The 24,856-nt window shown below is 41.8% G+C and overlaps 1 protein-coding gene and 1 pseudogene across 1 annotated transcript in view; one reads left to right on the top strand and one right to left on the bottom strand.

Annotated features, from left to right (window-relative positions):
* Positions 1–24,856, top strand: part of Chsy3 (chondroitin sulfate synthase 3) — a 266,079-nt gene that overhangs the window by 75,801 nt on the left and 165,422 nt on the right. The gene's annotated exons all lie outside the window — the stretch shown is intronic.
* Positions 8,248–8,674, bottom strand: LOC111753699 (ADP-ribosylation factor-like protein 2-binding protein; annotated as a pseudogene).

Below are 24,856 nucleotides of genomic sequence, written 5' to 3'. Positions count from 1 at the left end.
TGGCTTCTTTTTGTGTCTCAAAATGTTATTGTTGGGGAAAATCAGCTAGGGTTCTGAGTTTTATGCTACAGGATTCAGGACAAATTCTATGACAATTTCTCACTAAAAGAATGGGCTTTATGGGCTGGGGGAGTCAGCAGGAGAAGAGAGGATGCAGAGGCCACTGATCTCCTGTCATCTCATGTGTCGTGGCTGGGATGCTTCTGAGCCCAGGCCGGGGGAAAGGGCAGATGAGGACACAGGAGGTGATTCTTATCTGTCACCTGGCATCAGGATGCCAGATGTGTAAACACCTGGTCTCTTGTCAGGACGCACGGGAGCCCCACCAGCTGACTTGTTGTCCAGGCACCCAGAATACAGTCCCAAGCCTCACATAACAGTGAAAGAGCCACTGGAACAAAAGTGTGATTTAAGGAGACTGACTCTACAGAGGCATAAAGAGGTTTTAATAACTAGAACCTGAGATGCCCCTTAAGTCTCTGCTCTTGGTGTAGAAGAGCAGTGACAAATGAGCTCGGGACTTTATTATTTTAATCACGTGATCTACCTCAATTGCTGTGCTTCAGGTGGCTCTGTAATTGTTTTCATCCTTTTGTTTTTGAATGACTGCTCCTGCTTGCCGTTTTAAAAACTTCCTTTGTCCAGGCCAGTTTCCTCGGGTTGCTTTGCTCATGAGTGTTATCGGTACTTCTCAGGTGACTTTCCCACTCAAACGGATTTGTTCTAAGCTGTCCTTCAACAGCTGCAGATCAGATGTGCCTGTGTCAGAAACTTGTCCTGGTTTTCGATGTTGCTGATAGGGTTGTTGCTAATTAAATTGTTAGGACGCTGGCTGGGGTATCAGTGACAGTTCAGGTTCTTGCTATCGAAACCATAATGTGGTTGGGAGCATTACTATTCAGGTAATGAGTTTTTCATGAGGTACAATGCCATGCTCTAATGGAATTTGCTGGCACGTAGAAAGGATATTTAGCATCTGTGGCTCCTGAAAGACAGGAGGCTTTCAAAGGGGTGATCGTTTTAGTTCCTTGTGGGGTTTCTGATTGCTAGAATGCTCTTTCAGCCTTGAGACTGATATTTATCTAGCTAAATGGTGAACTGATTTGAAAACAGTTTTACCCCAAACCTTGTGGCTCCAGTGATGCCTGGGGAAAGGTGTGCTGGGTTCATTCAGGGCAGAGGAAGGGATGGGAGAGCATTCTCTGGCTTCTGTCTTTCTCATGGCTACAGGCTTAGGTGTTAGACATGCAAAGCTGAGGATGGAACAGGAAGGGCTAAACAATATTTCAAGTTTTAAAAATAAGAGAACAGAAAAAAACAGCTATTCCAGTGAGTAAGACAAGTAGGATTTTAAAGTTCTCTCCTGGACAATTTGAGACCTCATGGTTTAATTTCAGCTGATTTTTTTATATATAATAAAGTAAAACTAAATGTATGTTTGCAAAGCTGGCTTATGAATCTTGAAGACTTTGGAGCTTAATTTTGAGAGAAATTGCTCATTGAGATGGCTTGAGTTAAATTCTATCATATCTTTTAGAATTCTCTTAATATTTCTTGTAGCGTACGTATTTATTTAAACATAGCTAAATATTTGCCTGTTTGTCCTGTTTTAATTTGTTAATAATATCTGCTTGAACAAGCAAAGAAAGGAAGCAAAAATATGAGGTTGGTGGTTAGGATAGGAACGAGGAGCTCTAAAACTACTCTAGTGTTTAAAATTGGTATTTGGGGATTAATATAACTCTGAGTTACTTTCTTAATTCTAAAAGAAATAATTTTAAAAATGAATATTCATAAATGAGCAAAATATGCTCAAGAGATAGAATAATTTTTATAACATTGGAAGATAATGAAGTAGGTTTGGAATAGACTTGTCACTTTTGAATTGTATTTATGCATGTTTTAATTTACTTTCATCAACTGATATCATTATAATCTCAAACTCATTTTGGGTGCAGGAAATTTATGTTATATTAAGTAAATTTATTCTACTATATGGAATAAAGTGATGGATTAAATGAATATTATTTAAATGTTATTCAAAGACATGATTTGTGTGTGTTTCACAGTGTGCAATTTGAGAATTCTATTTCAAAAGCATGGATTTAAGTTCAGCATATCAAAGTTTCTTGACTTCTTACAAAGTTCAGCTTGAAAAAAAATATCATTATTTAGATAAGAGATCAGCTAAGATTCTTAAAGTCACTCTAAAAATAAATTGTATTATGAATGTCAAATAAAAATAAAAGTAACTTAAAGTCTCTTCTATGATATACATTGTTGTATATGACCTAACACAATAACTGAATTTCAACTTAAATTCACGGTAGTATTCCAAACATAATTGTGGAGTTTTAATAAATTATGATGTTGAGGAATTGCCAGTTTCTTTTTAATTGTATTTTATATCTAAGAGGAATTCCAATATAATTTTAACTTAAAGTACTTGTAAAAGGTAACTTCAGGAGCCATGGATGTAGCTCAGTGACAAAATACATGCTTAACGTACATGAAATCTTGAATCAGATATCATTATGATCTTTTATATTTATAGCAAGGCAATAATGAAAACCTTCTGTCCTAAGCACTCTAGTACTTGCAGTTTCAAATTTTAAATGTGGTCAGCTCTGAAATATTAAGTTGAAAGAGTGAAGTTGTCAGACACACAATCCTGTGAACAATTTCTGCCTGTCTATAAAACATGGTCATTAATGGTTGGGTCTTTTTAGTTTCATTCTGCTATAAAGCAATTATTGATTGTTTCCACCGTCTGTTTAAAGTATTGCTAAAGATAATGGGAATCTCAAAGACCTAAGATATGAAACTTAATCTACAGTGAATTGTACATGAAAGGATAAATAAGCTACAGAATCACTGGTCACTGTGTGTCAAATGTCTGTCCTGAAATTAAAAATGCAGGGTATTTAGATCACTGGGGTGTGAAGGTAGATGATGAACTTTACATTGTTGGGTTGTACTTGGAGACATTCTCTGGACTGGAGAACAGGAACAAGAAAGAGCATTCTGTAAGCAGTGTAAATGTGGGTAATGTCGTGGATTTCGGAGTGTTCCAAAAATGTTTAAATATGCCTGGAATGTTAGGGTTCAGAAAGTGGCAAACCTAGCGTGGAAGAGACACAGACTCTGTAGTGTGCCCAGCAGACTGGAGTGCAGGGCCAGGCTGCAGAGTTTGTGCTGCACAGCTCCTGGAAGTGTTTGGGCTGAGGGTGAGGAGAGCCTGGTGTGTGAGATGAGCGGAGAAAGTGAGCTCTGTGACGATTCGGGTTGGGGCGATGTGTTTAAAAATGTTTCATAAAAATGAGTTTATGCTGCATATTTTGCTTGCTAGAGTTCATGATAATGACATTTTATATTTTTAAAAGCTGTGTTGGATTATCCAGGAGGCAAGTGAAGCACAGTGCTAACACATTGGAAAAAGGTGATAGGCTTCCACAAAATCATGTGAAAGACTTTGATAAGCCATCGAAGCAATTGCTAATGAAAAAATCAGAACTTTTATCATCTTCAAATTTTAGGATTTTCCTTTTCAACTGTATATTTCAAATATTCAGGACTTTTAAAGAGAGATCCCAATTCTGTGTAGATACAGCCCATAATAAGAGTTCTTCTAGACTATAGAATATTCGGTAGCAGTTGACTGAAAAAAATTAGTTATTGGTGGCCCTTGACTGCCAATGTCACCTTAATCACCTGGGCATCTTGTTAAAGTGCAGGTTTCAAATTTAGATGATCTGGAGTTTATCTGGCAAGTCTGCATTTCTAATATGTTCTGGGTGACACTACAGATGTGTCCTTGACCTACACTTAAAGTAACAGAGAATTCTCAACAAATTATTCTCTTAGTGAACATAAACAACAACTTGCACTGTATTGTTACACATTTGTTTCTACTTCAATGCTAAGATTCTCTCTAGTATTCTTAAATACTACCGAAGATTTTAACATCTCATACCTGTTTCTTTGTGTTGTTTTAGTGATCTCTGTGAAAGATAAAAAGTTGTAAAACATGAAATCACTGTCTTCAAGAAATTTTCATTTAAAAGGGAAGTTAACATATAACACTAGAACATAAGACTATGTACAGATTTTAAGATAAGTGCTGACCATACTGATTATATAAAGTGATGTACTTGCTATAGCTGATTATTGTGTTAGCCTGTCATTCTAGAGGAAAAATGATATTCAAGAGCCGGGCGTGGTGGCTCATGCCTGTATCCCAGCACTCGGGAGGCTGAGGCAGGAGGATCCTTGGGAGTTCCACACCAGCCTGGGCTACAACGTGAGCTCAAAGCCAGACCCTGTCTCAAAAAGACAAAAAAAAAAAAAAAAAAAAAGAAAAGAATATTCAAGGAAAGAAAGAGCCTTAAGATGCTTGTAATACAGGGGTCATGTTGAGTATTTCTTAGACATGACATAAAAATGGTACATTAGACCTAGAACTTTAGCTTGGAGTTTGTTTTGGGAGCACCATCTATCAAAGGCTTTGGAGACTCACAGAGGATATGGGAGAGAGGCTGGTTAGAGTGAGGATGGCTGTGACGTGCATAAGGAAGAAGGGTCTCCATCGGGCATCGGGTAGGTGACAGTGATGAGGATCTGAAGGTAGCTGAGTCATTTATGAGTCTAACCATGAGGTGAGGATGAGTAAGGCAATAGTTTTGGAAGTTGGATCCAAATCAGATTTTGGGGGTAATTATTTTTTAATAATAATAATAATAATTGTTCTCTTCCCTCTCAATCTCCTCTCTTTTCCTCCATATTCCTTCTCTCTCTCTCTCTCTCTCTCTCTGTCTCTCTCTCTCTGTCTCTCTCTCTGTCTCTCTCTCTCTCTCTCTCTTTCTCTCTCTCTCTCTCTCTCTCTCTGTCTCTCTCTCTCTGTCTCTCTCTCTCTGTCTCTCTCTCTGTCTCTCTCTCTCTTTCTCTCTCTCTCTCTCTCTGTCTCTGTCTCTCTCTCTCTCTGTCTCTCTCTCTCTCTTTCTCTCTCTCTCTCTCTGTCTCTCTCTCTCTCTCTCTCTCTGTCTCTCTCTCTGTCTCTCTCTCTCTCTCTCTCTCTCTCTCTCTCTCTCTCTCTCTCTCTTCCCCCCACCTCTCCCTTTCTTCCCTAACTCTCTCCTGCCTTCCTGGCAACTCTTCACTTTTCTTTCTTCCGTCCTTTCTGTCTTTCAAGACAGGATTTTACCGAATAGTTCAGGCTGACCTCAAACCCACTGTGTGGCCCACCCTGGCAGTCCTCAGGCCCCAATAAAATGTGAGGTCAGTGTTTACCTTGTTGCTTGTCTCCAGAGTTTGAAAGCTGCAGGGTAGTTAGTATCCTGCTGTTTGTTCCCTATTCTAAACTTAAGGTCCTCTAATAAGCTGCTCTCCCCATTGTCCCAGACTTTCTCTAGTTATTATGCCTCCCCAATAGGTCTTTAACATTTCAGACACCAGAGGGGAAACTGGCATCCTGATGGTGGTGAAAAGTAATAAAAAAGAAAGAAAAAGTTAGTTGGCCAACTGATCTCCTGAGAAACCTTTACTGTGCTATTTTTGCCAATGAAGAGGCTTATCAACTTGGTCAAAATCTCCTTCCACCTTTCTTCCTTGTGAATGATGTTTATCTTTAATTGCTTATCATTTGTTCTAGACAATTTAAATGCTAACAAGGGGCAAATAAAACTGTTTACATTGCTCTATAATCAATCCTTTGTTGTAGACTATAAACCTTGCTAAAACATAGCTTGTAAATGCATTTAAATGTACCATCATGAAGATAGGAAGAAGAGATAGAGTGGACTCAACATAAGAAATCCAGAGAAAGGGCTTTATCCATTTGCTTTTATGACATTTTTAGAAGATGAGAAACTCACCCACTACCTTGAAGCATCTGAGCAAGGAAGCTTGCTCTTCTGATCAAGAGGTTAAAGACAAGAGCTTCCTCTATGGTTACTGCTGTGCTTGCTTTGAGTGCCTGCTGGGTGGCAGAACAGGGGAGAATTGCCTCTGCGAGGATCAGCATTGACTCTGGAGGAGCACCTGTATGTCCTTTATTAGAGACAGACCTCTCATAGCTCAATTTTTTGGTTTTTTGTTTTTTTTTTTTGTTTTTTTTTTTTTTTTTTTTTTTTTTTTTTTTTTTTTGGTCTTTATTTAAAGGGAGACCACAGTTTCTATTTAAAGGGAGAATGCTTTTCTACTGAAGATAAGAATGCAAAAAAAACAGAAAATTACATTAATTTAGTGGAAGCACAGTAAGTTTTTGTTTGCCGAATAAATCAATGCGCCTCTTACCCAGATAGACATATGCTGGTGTGTGAACAAGTATCCAGAAATATTGTTGCTTAAATTAAAAAGCAGCCATATGTCTCTAACTACTTAACATACTTAATAATTAACTGGGAAATAAGCCTGTTAATTAAGACAGTAAGGACTTTTGCACTACTCTGCTTCAGATTCTACCTATGCTTTATCTGTTCTTCTACAGCTTAATGTTCTTTCATTATGAAGACTTTTGTGATGATTATATTAGCTCAAACAGATTTCTTGGAGTTTTCTTATTTATCAAATGGTTTGATAGGTTAGTCACTGGCCAGCTTTGTTGTTTATTTTATGGGTCCATCTTAATACCTTTTATAGAATATTTTGAAAATGTGTTAGAAATTCACATTTAAGTAGCTATTTTGCATCTATTTGATGAAGAAAAGTAGCTTTTATAATTATCATCACCATGGCAATATTATTAGGGCTTAACATATTCTAAAACTAGATGACATTGCACATTTTCAAAAATTGCTTCATTGTGTTAGTATTTAACTTGGCTAAAAGATGTATACATAAACATGAATATTGTTCAAATGGAAGGTAGACTATTTCCCCAAAAAAGAGATTTTTCTTGAAATCCCAAAACCAAATCATTTTTTGCATTCTTTTTCTTTTCCCTTCTTTTTTAATTCATCCTTTAGGTCTGTGATGGGCAAAATCAACCACCCTGTCATTCAGAGGAGAAGCCTGGGTGGCCTCCTTTGCCTCCTGCTACTCATTCATCGCCTATAATCGTCCACCTTGTTGATCTTATCTCTTAATATTTCCTGATCCCATCACTTCATCTCTATCCCTGTCTCCTGGCTCCCCTGTTTTCTATTTTAAGCCTTTATTCCTTTATACCTCGATCACTTCATTTTCCACCTAATTAGTCCTCTGAGTCCTGTCTGACTGGCCCTTACACAGTCTTATCTCATAAAATAACAATTGTCTTTCCCTGGCAGAGTACCTCTTGGGTTTTTTATTTTTAATGCAGAACACCTCAAATTTTACTCATGATTGAAAAATAAGGTGCACATTATTATGGAGAAATGCATGGCTTATAGCTTATCCTTTAAAACCAAAACATCCAATTAAAAAAGAAAAGTAGAACAGGTCCTTGTTTTTTACTATATAAAATACTGAGAATATGCATTAGAAATTAAACTTTTTTTTCTTCTTTCTGTAGATGAAATAAACACATTTCTAGATTGGTAGTGGTCTACCAAACAATGTACTGAGTAAAGATATCCAATAGAGTACTTGCTACCCCTACTCATTCTAAGCTGGGGAGGGGATCGCTATCTTGGCAGGAGAGGTTTGGACAGGAAGAAGAAATTGAAGACTCCCTACCTACCCCAACAGAAAACCAACAAAGTGACTTGTACAGAAAGGATTTTAATCAAATGTGTGGAAACACGCTTAACACACTGTAGTACCAGGCTAGCATTAGTCTACTCTGATAGCAAGATAGCTTTTAGTCTCTTTCCAGCACACTCATCCATTCTCTGATGCCTGTACAACCACTGTACACCACTGAAGAAAGCAGATTTGCTTTCACAGCACTGACTGCAGAGGACACAGCATATAATACTTCGGTCTTTCAGTGGGTAATCATCGAAGGTCCAGGGATGTTTCCAGTAGGTTGGCCTGAGTGTTCATCTATAAAACTATTTTCTTAAAAATAATATTTGGAAGAGACTGATGACAGCCACACCTGCATGCACACTGATGGGGCCACTCATGGAAGGGCCTGACTCCGAAGCACTTGAGCAAGGTATTCACACAGGAGTCACACTAGGGTCACTAAATACAAGAGCGTGTTTCTGGACAAAGGGGCCAGGGACGCCAGTCATGTTTCTGAACCATCAGTGTTACCCTGAGTGAAGGGCTGCAGAAAATCTTTCCATTCTTCTGTTACCATATCCTGAAATCTCTCTGAGCCCCTCAGGTGGTGATGTCCAGAATGACCCCACTCATCACATAGTGCCACAGATTGTTCTGAGAAGCTGGTGTACTAGATGATTTGCCAAATGATGTCACCACTAAGACACTGCCTAAATCTAGTCCCTGGCCTTCCTTTTTGGCGCCGTAGTCCAGAAACATTTCTCTCTAAAAGCCAAAAAAATCTGTGAATGTGAGCAGATGTCACCAGCCACTTCATCTTCAGTGGTGCCATAAAAGCTGCCATGCTGAAGTTCAGCCATGAATTACTAGTGAATTACTCTTTTAATATTCATTAAAAATGGGTGCATAGGGGCTTATTCTTCTTTGGGTCTTTAAACTCCTGGCAGTACTTATCCATGAGATTTCTCTGTAATAACTGCAACTTGACATCCATGTGAGTGTTCTGTAAATATTGAACCACAGCATCAAATTCTGTGTGTTTTCTTTTCCCGTATTAAGCAGAATATGAAGAAAAGGCACAGAAGGACAATGCCACGTTCTCAAGGTTGTCCCTTATCTCAGGGCTGCATCTACCTGAGCAGCATGTGAGCTCCTGGGCCTCTTATTTCTCCAGGGCTTGGCCTGCCTTCAGCTGACCATACTTTGTGGAGCCCACCCCTGCTCTTTACATTTTCCCATGACTTTTTATGTTGCCCTCGGGCCATGGGTAACCACCCAGGACCAGTGCATCTGAGTCACTTGAGATACATATTAAAATGTGTCTTCCCAGATGTATAGAATCAGACATTCTGGGGGCAATGGCATGCAGAATCAGAGATTTGGAGGACGAAGCTTCAGAACTTGCATCTCTGTACTAAAGCTCATCTACGTTACATCTGAAGACTTTCACCTATACAGTGTCTTTTTGTCTTATGTCCTTACCCTGAGAACCCTGTTTTCACCTGATTCATCTGGCCACCCTGGCCCACTAAGTCCTTACAGATCCTTCAAGTCTGTGCTCATTTATCTGTGTGTGCCTGTGTGTGTGTGTGTGTGTGTGTGTGTGTGTGTGTGTGTGTGCATGTGAATGTATATCATTTCCCATATTAAGCAGAATATAAAGAAAAGGACGCATTGATTTAGTTTTAAAATAGGAATTGAATTATAAATAGCCATGTTAGTAATGTAATAATCTCTCTGATATTGCTAGTTAGGCATTATCATTATCCAGGGCATAATGTTTATCTAATTCTCCTCATCCCACAGTACTTCCAATTATTTATTTTTTTTTCTTTTCATGTCTCTTGTATATGCTGTGAAGAGAATGAACTATGCTTTTCTCATCTCCAGTATGCGAAGTAGCAAATATGTGCATTTTCCTTATAAGCAAATTGAGAGAAGCCTTTTCCTGCTGAGCTGATAAAATTTATGTGAGCCCTTTATTTATTTGTTGTTGTATTACCTTTATATGTATCATCTTCTCTCATATACTTACTATATACTTAAGGTGATAGGTTTAGTTACGAGACTTACTGAGATTTACAACTCCAACGAGCAGATGCTAACATTTTTGATATAGTCTTAATTAAGGAGTCATGGTTATTATTCTACTAAGAAACTGTTGATTTTTATGCCTAAATTTGTGCTTGCTTTGCTGTCCTTCCCACTACCATAAGTACTGTGGCTGATAATACCTGACTAGCAGTAGAGGAGTGATTTTGAAATTACTAATATATTTATTTATAATTAAATTCCCGGATTAGGCATATCAGAACAATGTGATCTTTTGTTCATATTCTTAACATGAAGAAAAATACACACATTCATACACACGTACACATATGCACACACACACACACACACACACACAGAATCCTTTTCCTGTCAGTTTCCATGGAAATGCAATTTTCTATTTATTTAACCAGGAAAGAATTCTAGCACAACCTGCTTTTTCTACACACACACACACACACACACACACACACACACACACACATTTACAAATATCACAAAAGGTTACTCTGCCAAATTTTGCTGAAACCAAGATAGATTTTAATACTTCTTTCTACTTCAGTTATTTAGTCTTGCCCATTGTCATTTTCCTTGTCAGAAAACTCTATGTAAATTCATTTGCATGGTAAATATTTAGAAAATGAAAAAGGAGGAAATCTGTCATAGTTTCAAAAGTTGTTACAGCTTTCCGAGTTTTCGGGACTTTTATCTTTCTAATTAGTGGAGTTTTAATAAAATTAGAAACATGATGGTATTCATGTGTACTATTGTATTCAGGGATTGTTAGGAGAACAATTATATACAAGGCACAGAATTTATATTATTTTATAATGGTCACCCAGAGTTAAATACAAGAAAGTGTAGGAAATCTGTCCTTATCACTCATGACCTAGGATATCCAGCCAAGGGCCTGGATCCCATGACAATGACCTGCAGGAGTCCAACTGAAGAACTAGAGCCCATGACAATCCCAAGAGATCAACTGAAGGCCTAGAGCCCACACCAATGACTCAGGTAAGTCTGTTTTTTGGATCTGCAGTGAGAAGGCCCAGAGGTCAGCGGTGAAAGCTAGAAAGTCTATGCCAGGAGGTGAAGGATCTGCGCCAGTAGATGGAGGGTTCTACGCTGGAGCCAAGAAGTGATGCTCAAAGTAAGGACCAGGAGTCCCCTGAAAAGTACCTCCCAGCAGGGAGGTCCCAAACTCCTCCAATGATGAGAACAGTCGAGTACATTTCAGGGAGCCAGCATGACAAGCTTCTCCTGGAGATTAAACAGCACCCAACCTCCCCTCTGGAGCTAGGAAGCAATGCTCAAAGTAAGGAACAGAACTCCCCCAAAGTGAACCGCAGCCACTCTCAGTGACAAGGTTCTGAGCTCCTCCAATGGTAATGGCCAGATTCTTATTAGGGAAGCTAGCCATGATAAGCTCCTCCAGGAGAATCAATGGCTCCTAACACTTAGGAGAACCCGCAATGCTACTGTTCCTCCCAGGTCTCCTTTTTATGCTGGCAACAGTCCTCAGGTGGGCCATCCATGCTCAGCATCACACTGATTCTGTTCAGCTGGTATTTAAGTTAAGCACCAGTTACCAATCCACTACAGTCACCGTCTTGCCAATATATGTAATTGTGTACTATCCATTAGAAAAAAATCCATATTTTAGAATAGATACACTAAGTATAGGAGTATTCACTATATTTATTCTTTATATAAATGAGATAGGTCATAGAGTAATTTTCTTCTATCTTCTGAAAGACAGTACTTTTTAAAATACCCCTGAGTGAAAGCTTCATGAATTTGACAATTTGATTTACAGCATTATATAAAAAGTAATTTAATCATATACCCATGAAATCAGTGAATACTATGTGTCGATGTCGCTCCTGGCCGGCAGGAAGGACACACGACAAAGTCTGGCAGTGGACAACCTTTTATTTTCCTTCTCCGTACAGCCTGCCCTGGGATCGCTCCCAGCCGAAGCCTCCTTTGGTCCGCTCCCCGCGGCTCCTTCTGGGCTTCTACTTCCGGGCTTCTTCTTCCCCCCCAGGGGTGGCACCAGTATATATACGGATACAGTGTCCAATCATGTTAAAGTAAGCAAGGCAAGCTGATTGGCTAACATCATCAGTTGCCAGGCAGACTATATTGTTGAGCGGGTTGCTTACGCGGTAAGCAGGAAACTAACGTGCTCGATGGGAGGGGTAATCTACCTCAGGCTTTACTCTTTACTACAGGCCTCACGTCCGCCAAGTGAGGCGACCGGGCTCGGGGCTGCGGCTCCCAACATCTCCCCCTTTTTTATTTTTTTTATAAATGTGCGCATCGTAGCCCTTCCTGGACTGGGTGCAGAGGCTTATGCCCTATGCGTAGGCCCACCGTAGGTCCTTGGCTTAGACCCTGGTCGGCCGTCCCATGGTCTGTCAAGGCCCTGAGGCCCTCGTCCTTTTTCTAGGGCCAGGCACAAACTGGACGGAACCTGGATGCACACAAGCTTGCACTCATTTCCTCTCCGTAAAGAAATCCCCTCGGAGAGAAATTTAGACCTGGGCAGCATCTAACAGTCCAGCGGCTTACGTGCAGGATGGGGTAGGGCCTGGCTTAGGTTGAGTCGCACCGGGGGAGTACGCTCTTACCCGTCATTGACTCTCCTACCCAGCTATGTCATAATTTTTTAGAGGAGGAGTGTGGGAAGCTCACCACCCCTACACTCGGTCGTAGGCTAGGCGAGCGAGCCATGCATATGCCTGAGGATCTTCTTGTCCATTTTGGGCTACCGCTATTTCTATTAATCTTGTTGGTTGGTCTGTGATGGATCTCCGGTAGGGCAGGTCTGATCTTCAGTCGAGGGCTTTGTCGCCCGTGTCAGTCTCTCTGGTACCCACAGTGGTTCTCGTCCCGATTCCTGTGGGAAAACACAAACCGCGCCTCGGTTCCAGCTGACCACTGGATCCGGGCCCATCCATTGTCCTGTCAGGACATCTTTCCACTTCACCCACCCTTTATGGTTGGGGGAAGAGTTGCAGTGCTCCACGGCTGGGGAGCAATTATCATTATTTAAATTTAAAAAATTGTGTGTGAATAGTGCCATGGATAATCGTGCCTTTGGGGCCAGGCCTTGGCCTACTCCCCCTTTTTGTTTTTGTAAAATTTCTTTGAGGCTTCTATGAGCCCTCTCAATGATTTCTTGACCTTGGGGATTGTATGGGATATCATGTTTTAATTGAACCTCCATCATTTTGCAGAACTCATTGAAGGCTTTGCCTATATAGGCTGGTCTATTATCAGTTTTTAATATTTTTGGTTTGCCCCATGCGGCCCAAGCCGCCAGGCAATGATTGATCACATTAGACACTTTTTTACCTGTTTTTGCTGTTGCGAATATGACGTGAGAACAGGTGTATTTAAGAGTCCCAAACTCCTGTATATGTGTGATGTCCATCTGCCAAACATCACCAGGGATCAAACCTCGAGGGTTTACTCCCATCGGTATGGCAGGTTTGTATGTGGCACAGGAGTCACATAGTCGCACGATATCTCGTGCATCTGCTCTGGAAACATGGAAATGGTTTGTTAGTGTCTTGGCATTGACATGAAACTTATCATGGAAGGCACGGGCTCGCTCGATTGGTGTTAGTAAGGTAAAAATCCATAACGGGCGAGTGGCAGTATCAGCAGCCGCATTCCCCTGTGCCATGGGCCCTGGCAGGGATGTATGTGCTCTTATGTGGGTGGTGAAGACCTTATGGTGTCTGTTTTGAAGCAATGTCTGGATAGACAGGAACAGCCCAGCCACTGTGGAAGTGGATCTAATTAAACCGGCAGTCTCAAGCACTTGCATAGCATTGACCACATACCTAGAATCGGAGACAATATTAATGGCTTCTGAGAACCGTTCAAGAATCATTTTAACGATCTGCAGTTCCACCACCTGAGGCTGATCAGGTTCAAATTGTATGGTAACCGGGGGCTTGCCTAGGATCACATAGGCGCCTATCCCCGTCTTGGAGCCATCTGTGTATATTGTAGTTGCTGGGACTAATGGCTCAGAGGCAGTAACCTTTGGAAAAATTATAGGGTGCTGAGTGACAAATGACAAGATAGGGTCTTTAGGGTATTGATTGTTTATATCCCCATGGAAAACACATCTCAGAATGGCCCATGTATCTATGCAGGCAGCCAGGGTCTTGATCTGGCTGGCGGTATAGGGTACTCGGATGGCTTGTGGTCCTGAGCCAAAATGTTGGACAGCTCTATCATGCGCTTCAAGGGCCAATGAAGCGACTGCCTCTGGGTAATGCTCTATGACTTTTGCAGGTGAGACCTTAGGGTGTATCCACAGTAATGGTCCTTTCTGCCAAATCACCGCTGTGGGCTGTAGACTAGTCTGTAGCAAACAGACATCAAAGGGTCACCCTGGTTCAATTCTGTGTAAGGTAGCCCCACCTAAGGCTTTTTCCACTCTCTGTAAGGCAGCTCTTGCCTCAGGAGTGAGCCTCCTGTGGGAGGCTATATCTGGGTCTCCCTTTAGAAGGTCGAACAGGGGTTTGAGATCTGAATTTGGTATATGTAAATATGGCCTAATCCAATTAATGTCTCCCAATAGCTTTTGCATGTCATTTAGGGTCCTAACGCCATCCGTCCTAATGGTGACCTTTTGCGGAGAGACTAGCATAGGGGAGATTCTCGCGCCTAAGTAGGTCACCATTTCTCCTCCCTGAATCTTGTCGGGGGCAACATGCAGATTAGCTTGTCTCAGGGCCTCGACCAACTGGCCGAGCATATTATTTAGCATGTCTGGGTCCCTGCCGCTGAGCAAAAGGTCGTCCATGTAATGCACACATCTTATCTTGGGAAAGGATTTCCGTAGGGGGGCCAGTAGGGAATCAAGGTAAATCTGACACATAGTGGGACTGTTGGCCATACCTTGGGGCAGCGTTATCCACTCGTATCTGAGATCAGGGCTTTCTTGGTTAATGGTGGGTAAAGTAAAGGCGAACCTATGAGTGTCCTCTGGATGCAGGGGGATTGAGAAGAAACAGTCTCTAAGATCTATAACATAAACTGGCCAGGACTGAGGGATGGCTGAGAGAGCTGGCAGCCCCCTCTGGACCGCCCCCAGGGGCTGCATCTGCGCGTTGACCGCCCTTAGATCATGGAGCAGCCTCCATTTGCCAGACTTTTTCTTAATTATAAAAATGGGGGTGTTCCATGGGGAGGTTGACGGCTTAATGTGTCCTAACCTAAGTTGTGTACTGACTATTTCTGACAAGGCTAATAGCTTCTCCTTAGGCAGGGGCCACTGAGGTACCCAAACCGGATCATTTGACCTCCAGGTGATTTTGATCGAAGTGGGTAGGAGAGCTTTTTCAGCGGCCCCTAAGAAAAACCCAGCCCTTGCCTACCTTTTTTGTTCTCTACTGGTATTGGGGATGTCCGACCCTGTAGGGCATTGCCCAAGCCTTTGCCGGGGGTATATCCCTGGTTCCTGAGTATATCTTTAGCCTGGGGGGAGCAGTTTGACGTAAGCGTGACATCCATCTGAGTGAGGATGTCCCTTCCCCATAGAGACACTGGCAACTGCAACACAAATGGTTGGAAATGGCCCTGATGACCCTCCTCATCGCACCAGAGCAGGGTTGAAGCACTAACCTGAGGAGCTGACACCATCCCCAGGCCCTGCAGCGTGTTATCTGCAGTGTTGGTGGGCCAGTTGGAAGGCCAAACCTTTTTGGAGATAATGGAACGGTCAGCTCCTGTATCTAGGAGCCCTGTTATATTCTTGCCATTGACCTTAAGTGAGAGCATGGGCCTTTTATCAAGTATTATATGGAGTCCCTCGAAGACTTCCCCTGAGGAACCGAAACCTTGACTTTCTCTAATTTTCTGCTTTGAGGGGAATCTCTTGTGGAGACTGGGGAGCAGCAAGAGCTGCGCTATCTTGTCTCCTTTATTGATTACCATAGTACCCACAAGAGATTGAACCATAATTTTAATGTGTCCTGTGTAGTCTGAGTCTATGACCCCCGGGACTACTATGAGACCCCGAAGGGCCGTGGAGGATCTCCCGATCACCAGACCCACGGAATTTTTGGGTAACGGTCCCTTAAAGGTGGTTTCAACCACTCGAACACCCATATCAGGCACTAATATAAGTCTGGAGGCGACACTGAGGTCCACACCTGCTGACCCAGGGGTGGCCCTTGTTGAAGGCTGCCATCCTGAGCTGTCCTGTCTCTGGGGCGGGGGCCCGCCTGTGAAGGGGGCCCCCTCTGGCCGTTTTTTGGCCCTCTAGCATCTCGTCCACAAATACGGTTGCCCTGAGCATCAAAGACCGACCTACACTCCTCAGCTTTGTGTGATCCCCTCTTGCATCGCCCACAAACATATGGTTCTTCATTCCTAGGGCGAGGCCTAGCATCTGTATTGTTTGGGCAATGACGTTTAATGTGTCCTGGCTCCCCGCAGGCAAAACACCCTTTAGCCTTACATTCCCCTTCTAACCCGCGAGGTCCCCTCTGCTGTACAGCCGCGGCCAGGAGAGCAGCCACTCCCGAGTTGGAGAGCGGCCCCCCCTATCTCTCTACATATCCTAATCCAGGCGTTGAGGTCCTTGTTCTTATGAGGAGCTATCGCTGCCTTGCACTCCTTTGTACATTGCTCAAAAATCAGCTGCCTTACCAGCGGTCGAGCCACTCCTGGATCAGAAAATATCTTATTGGCGGCATCTTGCATTCGGGCCACAAAGTCAACAAATGGCTCTGTGGTACCCTGAATTATTTTTGAAAGACACAAGGAGGCTGTTCCGGCACCACTTACCTGCTTCCAGGCGCGGAGCCCTATGGCGTTGATTTGTTCATAGACAGCGCCGGGGAACTGAGTCTGATCATCAGCGTGCCGACCTTCTCCCATAAGCATTTCCTTGTTCCACCCCCGGTTTCCCCGACTGGCGTTTCTCTCAGCCTGCTCTGCAGAGAACTCTGCGTACCAGGCTCGCCAATCCAGGTAACTACCCGAGGGCAGACACGCCTTTGCCAGCTGAATCCAGTCCGCGGGGGTGAGGGGCCCAGAAGACAGGTTCTCCAGCATGGCAATGGTGTAAGGCGCAGTCGGCCCAAAGGTTGTAACTGCATTTTTAAGTTCTCTAATCTGCTTTATCTCAAAAGGCTCCCATGCATTACGTCCCTGGCCCATAGCTACTTGTACAGGAAATATCCCGTAGGGGCCACTATCTATCCCAGGTGGTGGATGTACCTCATGAGACAAACGTCCCCCCTGCCAAAGCCGCCTGTAAAAATACCGACCCGCCGGCGGCGGAGCATAAGACGGCGGCCATGATTGGGCGGAAAATGGGGGCCCGTGCATCACTTCCTGTTCTGGCGAAGGGGAAGGGAGCTCCCGGGCGGCCGCCTCGCGGCGAGGGATCGCCTCCGGGAACACCCCCCAAGGTGGGGCGGAAGGCTTCGCCTCCCTCTTGCGCCGGGGAGCGCTCAGGAGCTCCCTACTCCTCCGCAGACCAAGTTGAGCGGAGCGCAATTCACGGCGCAACGCTGGGAAGGAACCCTGCAACTCCTTATCGAGCGACTTAGGCTCCTGACAGCTGGTCTCTTTGGCCTCCTTGCCATTCAACTTTCCCTCGTCCTCGGAGTCAGACGACTCCGAGGCTAGAGCCCCGTCCTTCTCCTTAGCATCTTTGTTCCCCTTGACGGGCCCCTCTCGGGAGCTCCCCGACTGGGCCTGCTCAAATACCCTGCGTACTTTTGTAAGCTCTTGAGAGCTTTCTCCACAACCACCCTCGCTCTTAGTGTTGCTACCTAGCATGTTTCCCATCTTTTAATATGTTACTCACCGCGTGAGGCCCAAGGAATCCGCCACTTACGCGTGAGCCTGAGGGGAGTCTAAAAGCCCTGTAGGTGCGCGCCACCCAGAGCCCAGGCTTATCCCCAACTCACCTGTCTCGCAGCTCTGTACTGGAGCGTTGTCCGCTGTCACGTCTCGGGGGTGATCAGTCCCCGTGCGGGCCACCAAATGTCGATGTCGCTCCTGGCCGGCAGGAAGGACACACGACAAAGTCTGGCAGTGGACAACCTTTTCTTTTATTTTCCTTCTCCGTACAGCCTGCCCTGGGATCGCTCCCAGCCAAAGCCTCCTTTGGTCCGCTCCCCGCGGCTCCTTCTGGGCTTCAACTTCCGGGCTTCTTCTTCCCCCCCAGGGGTGGCACCAGTATATATACGGATACAGTGTCCAATCATGTTAAAGTAAGCAAGGCAAGCTGATTGGCTAACATCATCAGTTGCCAGGCAGACTATATTGTTGAGCGGGTTGCTTACGCGGTAAGCAGGAAACTAACGTGCTCGATGGGAGGGGTAATCTACCTCAGGCTTTACTCTTTACTACAGGCCTCACGTCCGCCAAGTGAGGCGACCGGGCTCGGGGCTGCGGCTCCCAACAACTATGTCCACTTATTATTCTAGCTTATTATTCTCAGTAATTTGAGCTTGCTAAGACCATTATTTAACTTTGACTTTTGTGTTTTTGTGCCACTTCACTGAGTAATATATTTACATTGCTACTATATTAACATTAGCTATGCAGTCTTAATAAATAGGCATTAAGAGGAATTTTGCTAGGAAACTTTTAGTTTTTGTGCATAAAATTTTATGTGGATTTTTGTTGTTAATGTCACCCTTAATAATGTGCCCCAAATAATAGCCCCAAATATATATGGTTATATTTGATGTGAGCAAAAATTGCAGAAACGAAAAAGTCTCTGAGAGCAGGACCAATTCTATTAGATTTTCTCTCTGTAAATGATTGCTTGTCTTCTTTTTCCACTCTGTTCAATCAACTCTAATTTATCATTTGCTTTTTCAAAATGCATTTTTAACTAGAAGGTAAAGTGATGAATTTAATGAGTGATATATTCTCAGCACAGAATTTAATCATTTTACATTCAGCAAGATCATTTGTTCAAAGAAGCCTTCCATGAAATCACATTATTTAGACATCGCCTCTCTAACTCACAGATAATTTTGGATATGTTTCAACCTTATGGTAGCTGTATTACACTGAATATAAACACCAAGCTGCTATTTTTCTTCATGCTTTCTGTGTCTTTAATTTCATAAAAAGATTCTGTAAAGCTTCTAGTAAAGTGTGGAATTCAATTCAGTTGAAATTCAAAATCTACATATATTCCGTACAGTTGTTACATTTTTGAAAGTGTAAGTTTGAAGTTTAATCATGCTGGTCTCATAAGCCTGAAGCAGACTATGAACCATAAGAAGTGGCTATAATGTCCTCAGATATTCCAAGAGTCCATTTCTTAGAATTGTTGGAGATTTTCAAAATACTTTCCAGAAAGTTTCAAATTAAAGTGATTTTTATGGAATACCTCTTCAAAAATGTGAATAATCTCTACAGAAGAGAACATAGTATTTGAGTCTTGTTTTAAATTTTATGTTTGCCCAACCCTCTCCAAAATAAAAATATGTTGTAGGTGCTATGAATGATAATTGGCTTAAGGAACTACTCAATGGTAAAGTTTTGTTTGATATTTATTTCTTCTGAAGAAATTAAAATATCAAACATAACCTAGGTTTTGATTCAGACTATGCTGTAATTTTACTTCTTTGGAGGTCTGCTTTTCAACTCATCTGATAATAACTATTATAAATATAGACATGGTAGAATCCACGTGAAATATAATAGGAAATTTAAAAAGAACAAAAGTGTTCATGAAAAAGTCAGTAACTGTGTAAAGCCAGTGTGTTTGTCATATAAAAGGGAAGATTCCAGTAAGGTTAATGTTGGCTAATTTCTATGCTGTGTATCTTCAGCTTTGCAAACTCCCAGGAATATGTGTGCAGGCAGTCAATAAAGAATGGCGAAATCTAAAATTATCCCTGGGTGCTAGAGAACACCCTGAGAAGATGCTGGCAAATGAATCAGACCCAGGTTATCCTTCTAACACTGTCCATTTTATTCCCTTTCTTTGGTCGATATGATAATAAAGAACATGTGAGTTGCAAATTTAGCCTGCCTAGGGGTAGACAGTTGTTCTATAACTACAAAGCACTATGGAACATGTTAGCATAGCGTAGCAAGACCATTTTTAATTTCAGAACAGCTCTTTCAAAAGAAATGATCTTAACAAGAAAAAAATCTTGGCATGAACTGTTCTATCATTATTTTCCTAATATCTGGTATCAGTAATAACTCTAGATGATTTTGAACAATCTACTTCATTTAAAATGTGCAGTCAATATAAACAGTTCTTGAGGGTGCTATTTGTACTGCTTGTTTAATGGTGTTTTCAGCTTTCCTTGGAATGGATGAACAAAAGACCTCAAAATGTGTATTGCCCATGTAAGGCTGTGTCCTTACCCATGTGTGTGCCCCCACCTCCAGGAGGTCTATATTATTCCCATATTATAAGTAAACTATGCTTTTCTAGTACTGACATCATTTAAATGAACTTTGTAAGATGTCAAACTAAGTTCGCTTAAATCTTCTACTATGAACATCTGTACCAGCACTCTATCTTATTGAGTCTTTCTTGGTTAGTATGAGAATTTCTTGTGTGCTTTCAGCTCATAGTGAGTTTGGAATGATTTATTTGATATTTAAAAAAATAATAATAATGTGCAGCCCCTCGAAATATCCCTCTGCAGTGTGCAGCAGTCTCACAATGTCATCCAACCCTTGTTTTGACTCCTCTTAGGGGCACAATATAAGACAATCTTAACCACATTACAGTGTCCCCTTTGCTGATTCTTGTTGATAACTCAGAGAGCTAATTTTCTTCTACATGCCTGGAGAAATGGTATGAGGTTAGAAGGTCATTGTAACTGTAGATAGACAATGATTAAAAAACTAGACACAACACTGAGGCAGTGTTCAGAAAGCATCTGCAACTCAAGATAAGCAGATCTAAATTCTGCTTTTTAAATTATTATCTGAAAGCATAAGTTGATAACAAGAAAATTGCAAATATAATTGATATTGAGCACAATGTCTTTCCAAACCCAGCTCCTATCCTGTGTGCAAAAAGAAATATTTGAAGCCTCTGTGGCAGTTAATTGAATAGATTAATGACACTGACAAACATTAGGGCATATATTACAGGTTTAAGCACTTTTTCATACTTAGTCTCATTTAATCCTTAAAAAATCACACTGAAAGAGCTGGACAGATCTTACTTTAATTCCGTGTTTACAGATCAGTTACCTATGCTTCAGAGTTACACAAAATCAAAACTAAGAGTGGCAGCATGGGGACTGAGTACAGTGTTATTACTCAACATTTATTGATTCAACAAATGTTTGATGAATGATTTATTTATGGCCTGGAGCAGGTTATGCAGTGGGACCTAACACAAAGGTTTCTTCCCCGAGAGGAAATCTGATAAATACATATTTTCTGTACCATGTATCACTTAATTTCAGTGTCATATTACAACCTTTATGGATTTAGTGCTGTTGGCATTTTTCATGCTTCTTAGCTGCATAATTTGGCTTCAGATGGAAGAGAATAACTGAAGAGGCCTAATTTAAATTTGAATGACAGATCAGTGAGGTATTTTGTAAGGAAGTAAACTATGCTTTTCTAGTATTGATATAATTTAAATGAATTTTGTGACACTTAGTTTGGGACCTGGTATAAAACAGGTTTGTGGAAAATCCAGCCAACGGTGTCCTGGGGAAAAGAAGCAGCACGTGAAAGGCTCAGTGCCTAGAGCTGGTTTGAGAATGAAGGTCGGTGTGGCCAGAGTGAAACCAGGACCAGAGGGACTCAGGCAAGCTAGAGAGCCAGCACCAGCCAGATCAGGGAGTCTTATCAGATCCAAATATTGTCTTCTAATTAAAGAAGCTAAAGGGAAAAAATAAAGTGGTATTATCTTTATATTTTCAGGACGTTATAACCAAGTGCCATACACTGAGTGGGCAATAAACCACAAAACTTGATTTTTCAAATTTTGGAGGCAGGAAATGCCAGGTGAAGGCACCAGCTTACTTGGCATTTTGGAAAGCACCTCCTTCCCATCCATAGGTAGCTTTCTCTCTTCTTGCTGTATTTCCACGTGGCAGAGGGCACGGAAACTCTCTAGACCCTCTTTTACATGCATACAAATTCTGTTCAATGACTTCCGTGTGCCGGTCAGCTAAGCTCCTTCCTAAAACCTTGCATATGGATCTCAAGGTGGGGAGGGGTCCCAGTATCCTTAGCAGTGATTATCTGGCTTATGCTTATATAGATCATTTAGCTGTCACATTGGTAACGGATTGAAGAGCCGAGACGGGAGCATAGAGATTCAAGGTTCACTAAAATCAATAGATCAGGTCAGAGATGCTAGTGATTGAGGAGGAGATCAGTAAGACAGACAAAGTGGTCTGGAGGGCTTCTTGCCTCCAACCAAAGCACATCACTTGTTACCCCTTTTCTCTTGGCTTTTTCAGGTTAGGCTTTGTTTCTCTGAAATTTCTGACATGGATGTGCATGAGTTTCTTAGCAGTTGCTTATACAATTCATAGCTGGAGATTACTGTTTGTCCATACTCCCTCCTAGTAATTAACAATTCAACATTTTGGTGAACGTCACATTTAATTTGAAAAAAATAACCTGTGAGTAATGAAGTGATTAAAATGTATACCACATGTATTACAATAAAGATAATTATATTTTAAATAAATTGACTGACTGCTGAAAACTCAGGTAGGCACAATTTCTTTCAGTAAAATCCATTACTTCACACCAGCAGAAGTTGTTATAGACTGTCAGGTGGGATCTCTAAATAGCAGTGATATATTTTATAGATGTAAATGGATTTATGCCTTGTAGTTTCCAAGCTTAATTTGACAATTTACAGTCTTACATGGTCTGGAACCAATTCACTGAAAATGAGGATCTTCTGCCCTTAAAATCCCATATCATTTTGGAAAACATTTTAAATGAGGTTGTGTTTTAAGAATTAAGCCATTTTATAAAAGTTACAAAAAAATTCTCCTCCTTTCTGAAAGCTTAGCAGGTTAATCTATTTTAACTGTGAACTGAGCAATACCATAGATTGAAATATTTATGGCATTTTAGTCTGCTATATATCACAATTCTCGGCATGCTGGCTATTCTGTTATCTACAGCAATTCTTAAAACGTTGCCTAGCTAGTTTAATTTGTTTTAAAAGTTGAAATTGAAAGAAATACTTTTTCCAAGGGCAGTGTGCGCATGCGCACACACGTACGCATATAAATCTAATTTAAAATAATAGGCAGTGGTGTGCTCAGTGTACTAGTTTTCCTGTGTTTCTAACCCTCTTTGTTGGGGTGTCCTTGCCTTGCTGACTTATTGGCTGCCATACTGGCTAAAATTGGGCCTTGGTCACCGTGGTAATGGAGCCTAACTAGAAGGACTTTAAACTGTGGGGAAGGGGCTTGATATACGGGCATCAGGAAACTCTGCCTTGGCATTGAACTCAGCAATTTTCAAAAGTCTAATGACTCTAGAACAGATAAAGGACCTACTTTATCACTAAATTATCTAGAAATTTTTTGCAGGGAAAGCATAGTTACGAGGCACGATAACCCTGTCTCTGGAGGTAATTACCAGTAGTTGATCATAAAAATGAATGTGATTCTAGGACAGCTTATCAAGCCCTCTGGACATTTATTTTATCAATAAAAATACATGTGACAATAGAACTAGAGAGGATTAAATTAATCAAGGCATGCAGCACAACACCAGGTGCATAGAAATTGCCTGCATTTAGGAGCTATTTCTATGTTGTTGTTATTCTGGTTGAGCATTCAACACGTTACCTGGTAAATAATAGAAACCATGGCAATTATGGCCACTTCCCTAACAGGACTGAAAATCACAGGTACGAACCCAGTTCCAGGCTCATTTGCTAATCTGGAAATAGTGCCAGGAAAAAATCTCTTTCTCTTTCTCTCTTCCTCTTGCCCGCTCTCTCTCCCTCCCTCCCTCTCTTTCCCTCTCTGTGTCTCTGTCTCTGTCTCTGTCTCTGTCTCTCTCTGGCCCCTTTTTGCCTGTGACTACTTGCCACACTGTTTGCATCTCTATCTTCATCATTCTCTACGCCTTTTGGCTTGTTGTCTGGCTTTCCCTGCCTTGATCTTCCTTGTTAGTCTCTCTTCCTCTTGTCTCTCTGTCTGTCCCCGTCTTATTCTCTCCCTTCTCCCTGCCCTTTGTTTGCTGTCGCCTGTCCCCATCTATTTTCTTGCCTTCTCTGTCTGTGTCCACTTGACTGTCTTTCCACCTGTCTTGTCTCCTGCTCCTTTTTTCCTTTGTGCTGGGAACAGTTGCTGCCAGACTTCTGACAGTGATCCCAAGAAATAGGACTTCTGTATCCTAGCAAAAATCCGGTCTCCCAGTCCCTGCAGGAGTGGGTGGAGTACCCTGTTTGCCTAGGTCTAGAGCCAGGAGCTTTGTTCCCCCCAAATCTCCTGGACTCAAACTGGACTGTGTGGGACACTAAGTACTGCTGCTTATTACATATTTCCTGTGCCGTAGATTCTGTGCCATACATTTTCATAATCTTAACCACATTCTCATGATATCTTTAAATGTTAAGAACTGTACTGTTCCCATTCAATAAATGAAGAAATTGAGGTTTAGAAAATGAAATGTGTCACCCAAGATTGTATATCACATAAACAAGTGAGCTAGCATTAGAATGGAATGTATGGTCCAAGCTGTTGTGCTTTCAAGTCTACACACAGGCCTCAATGTCAGAAGAAGCTTAAACTTTCTGGGACACCATTTCTTCATGTATAAAATGAGATATTTGATTTAGTTATTAAGTGTAATTTTGCAATTGATCCACCATATATTTTAGATATGTTTGAACACCCTGTGCTCCTTCCTAGTATTTCTTTTTTTGTTTTTTTTTTTTTTTGTTTTTTTTTTTTGTCTTTTTCCTTTTTATCGGTACCGGGGATCGAACTCACGACGCCTGCTTGCAAAGTAGGCACTTATACCACTGAGCTAAATCCCCAGCCCCCATGTTCCTAGCTTTCTCATCTCTCGTTGTTTTAGTTTGTTCAGTTTTCATAAAAGCTATGAGATTTTCTCTGGTATATTACTCCAGGTCTACTAGAGCTCCTGGGGATAAAGACTTCTGGTAACCCAGCCAGACGTCACA

The sequence above is a fragment of the Cavia porcellus genome, unplaced genomic scaffold, assembly GCF_034190915.1.
Source record: "Cavia porcellus strain 051 isolate PalLab524CR breed Dunkin Hartley unplaced genomic scaffold, mCavPor4.1 scaffold_21, whole genome shotgun sequence".
Lineage (NCBI taxonomy): Eukaryota > Metazoa > Chordata > Mammalia > Rodentia > Caviidae > Cavia > Cavia porcellus.
The sequence above is the reverse complement of the archived record's forward strand: the minus strand, read 5'-3'. Positions and strand labels throughout refer to the sequence as shown.